The sequence below is a fragment of the Lampetra planeri genome, chromosome 3 (assembly GCF_965212315.1).
Source record: "Lampetra planeri chromosome 3, kcLamPlan1.2.h2, whole genome shotgun sequence".
Classification (NCBI taxonomy): Eukaryota; Metazoa; Chordata; class Hyperoartia; order Petromyzontiformes; family Petromyzontidae; genus Lampetra; species Lampetra planeri.
In genome coordinates this window covers 20,069,197-20,072,954 of record NC_136109.1, presented here as the reverse complement: position 1 = coordinate 20,072,954, position 3,758 = coordinate 20,069,197, and the positions used below count along the sequence as shown (strand labels likewise).

Here is a 3,758-nt window from a genome sequence, read left to right as displayed (position 1 = left end):
GTGGTGTCCACGCCTGGTGAATTGCATGAGAACGCGCAACATACACGTGATGGTGTTTGTGTGTCTGGATATGTGTATTTGTGTTATGTGTGTGTCTGTGGAGCGGTAGTGTAGCGGTTAGCACTCTGCGCTACGAACCCGGCGACCCAAGTTTTATTCCCGCTCACGGCCAACATTGGTGACGATTATCTGAACCGGTCCTGGGCCTCCCCTAGGTCGACTCAACCTCAAATGAGTACATGGTGCTATGTGTAAACATAGCCACTAAGGAAACAAAGGCGGCCGGGCGTGGTGCTGGCCACCCACCCCCTCGTGTGCCGTGCCGGCCTTCACAGCTGCTCGCTAACAGCACTTGCCCCGACAGTCTGTGAAGGCAACACGGGGGATCTTTGTCTTTGACAACGAGTCCTCGAAACCAGATCAGTTGAGGAGAGGAATGCCCCGTGGCAATCGTTTTGTTAACAAACCCACATTATTTAACCGGCAACCAATGTTGTCCAATGTAAAACAATGTTCCCCGGGTGTTTGCGCCTCACTGTTGTGCAGCATCTCTTGAGATGTGTGGTCTGCAGTAAGACGCTTCATGAATTCAAGTTGATGCTCAATACTTTGTATTATGCAATGAACAACAGATTGGAAGTAAAAAGTATTGTCATGTATACATTTGTATACATATGTTGTCGTATATGTATATACAGTATGTATGTATATATTGCTATATGACTCCACATGCGTATACATATCTCGACTTGCATCACAGATCCGTACGTCTCACCTGTCCTTGCCTTCCCCTGTGGTCTCTCCTCCCTTGGTCTCTGGAACAGGTGCTCGCAACAGTGTGGCTAAGGGGTGTGCAGAGGCCGCCGGGTGCCAACATAAAATTTGCTGCAGAACAAATAGCTGCAACATTGGTTTGCCTCTGCAGTGTGTAACCTGCACCTCAGAGGCAGAATGCAGCAATGCTCAGCCAACGTACTGCACCGACCCCATGGAAACTGCTTGCTTCACAGCTGTTGGAGAAACAGGTGAGGGGAGGGAACCTCTTGTTTACATGAGCACGTGGTGGATTAATCAGGGCTGTGAATTAAGGGACAGGTTACATTTGAGCAGGAAGTCGACTCATGATCCCATCATCATCACCACCAACCACCATTCCTCCAGGGTGAACAACATTTTTTAGCTCCACTTGGTTTTGTCTAACAGTGGTGATTGTTCATTGTTGACTGCCCTCCACCATAGGAATGTGGAATTTCCACCGCTGGCTCAGGACTACCGATGGAGTCGGTGCCCGCAGAAGTCTAACAGCGTTAAGACCGCCACGTGGCATCACTGTTTGACTTTGTCTGTTACAGGTGCCGCCACATACCTGAATAAGGGGTGCATGAGCGACCTCGCTTTTTTCCTGCCATCTATAGTTGTAGCTCGATGTAATGGAGACAGCTGTAACGCACCTAGCCCACTCAAGTGCGTTACCTGCGACTCATTCGACACCTGCACGAAGAAGAACGCAGAGTTCTGTATAAATGCAGACGCAAGATACTGCTACGAGACAGCAGAGTCCATAAGTAAGTTATTCCCCCTCCCCTTCCCCGAGCCGCGAGTAAGTGACTCCGTCCAGATTTAACTCATCGAGTTTCTAATCGGATAATTTTCCTCCACGTTTACCTTTTGGTAAACTCGATGCAATTGCACCTCGGCCATGAATCAGACTTTTGACAAAGAAAACAATCCAAAATCGACAGTTCTTATTTTGATAGATATACACCTTGGCTGTGTCCTTGGAGTTCGTGACTTCACTGTTGCATCACTGCGGCACTTTTAATGTCACTGCAGCCTCCCTTTTAGACTGAACGAGAGAGTGCTGTTTGCAATCGAGTTATGAAGGTCAACACTGCACGCAATGTGTTGTGACCAATACCAAGCCAGGCTTACTTTAATTCCCCGGTTTCTCAGGTTCACACACATTCAACGCCAAGTTGATATGAGAGGAGGCCCAAAACATACTGTATTCATAATACCACTTGCCATGATAAAAAAAAATGCACACTTCAATGCATAGCTTGCATAATAATCTATTTCACCTTAATTACAAGTACGTGCTTGGAAATAAATCACAAAGTATGTCAACAACGTAGTTTGTCTGTCCCTGCAGATATCCCCGGCTCTTCAGATGTTTTGAGCGTGAGCAAGGGCTGCACCAGGAGCTGTATGGCCTATTCAAAAGACAAGACCTACACCAACCACTGCTGCCAGAAGGATGGCTGTAACAAGAGCCTTTTAAACGCTGCCACGGCCCCATCCGCCCACTATCTGGCTGGACTTAGCCTGCCTCTGATGATGGCCATTTTGCACTAAAGTGGCAACCATGATGGCCATTGCAGCCAAAGAGGTCTAACAGAAACCGCAGATAACTTTTCAAAAGTAGTTTTTAATCGTTTTCCATTAAAAAAATATAATCATTCCTCATCCATATGATTCAAAATTAGTTAACGAACACTGTAGATCGTTTCATAGGAGCCAGCATATATTGGTAAATTTTTGTACTCAGAAAAAATGTGGGTGTCAAGACCCTATTTCAGGAGATTACTGCACTGGCGTGTTTTTAATTATATTCTTCAGATGTTCTGTTTTATATCATGTTGTTAATTGAAAAACAGGACCCTGCGGGGTGGGCTGGTAGGAATAATACTAATACCGGTACAGGGATATCGACCGCACACACACGCGCACACACACACGCACATACGCGCACACACGCACATACACGTACACACGCACACACACGCACACACACCGCACGTACACACACACACACGTACACACACATGCACGCACGCACACGTAATGAAGTTGTGTTGCTACGCTTCCAGTTCGCCGTGAATAACGATCCGAAGCCCAATAGCGCCCATTCATCACGCCGCTCGAGTGGGCCGGACACGCACACACACGCGCATACACACGCACACATATACACACACGCACGCACACACGCACACACAGACACGCACACACGCGCACACACAGACACGCACACACACGCGCATACACACGCACACACACGCACGCACGCAAACACACTCGCACACACACGCGCATACACACGCACACACACACGCACACACATACACACGCACACGCACACACGCGCACACACACACACGCACCTCTCACCTGCAAGGCAGCGGTCGCCGCTTCTCCTCCCACATCTCTCGTCGCGGCAGCTGTAACGATGGTGCAAGTTTGTTTTTATCATCAATTCCTCCTCCACCCCTCCCCGCCACTGTTCACCCACCAGAATAAATGAGTTCGCCCATAGTCAGTCGATCAAAAAGTTTTGCCGTGAGGCGCTGGAAGCGACGGCCATCTTGTTTAATTCACAGATCGCAGGGGGAGCGGGCGGCCATCTTGTCGGACAGGGTCATGCCAAGTGTTTGCAGTAGGGGGCGATGTTGATACACGGACGGACGGACGATATAATCTATTGGTGGTCTGGTACACTTCGTTCCTACCAGTATAAAGTTGACCATAGAAAGCTTGTCAGCTATAAGGTTGGTTTCAGGTTTTTAGGCTTAGATATGGTGAACGCCGCATGCCTTACATGACAAAACTTGTTCACACCACCACCACTATCGCCACCACAGGTGAGGGAAAAGTCAGGGTCACTTTCCGTGTACATTCATAGTTTTAGTCGACCTTAGGCCTCTTACAGTTCCTACCTTCCACCCCAGTATAACATTCCAGGAATTGTACATTTCCCC

General features: G+C 48.3%; 1 long non-coding RNA gene across 1 annotated transcript; it reads left to right on the top strand.

The window, feature by feature from the left end:
* Positions 1-1,352: 1,352 nt before the first annotated feature.
* On the top strand, positions 1,353-3,312 carry LOC144740319 (uncharacterized). The gene is made up of 2 exons (XR_013589616.1): positions 1,353-1,565; positions 2,153-3,312. It is a non-coding gene; the product is annotated as an uncharacterized LOC144740319 (long non-coding RNA).
* The last annotated feature ends 446 nt before the right edge of the window (positions 3,313-3,758 follow it).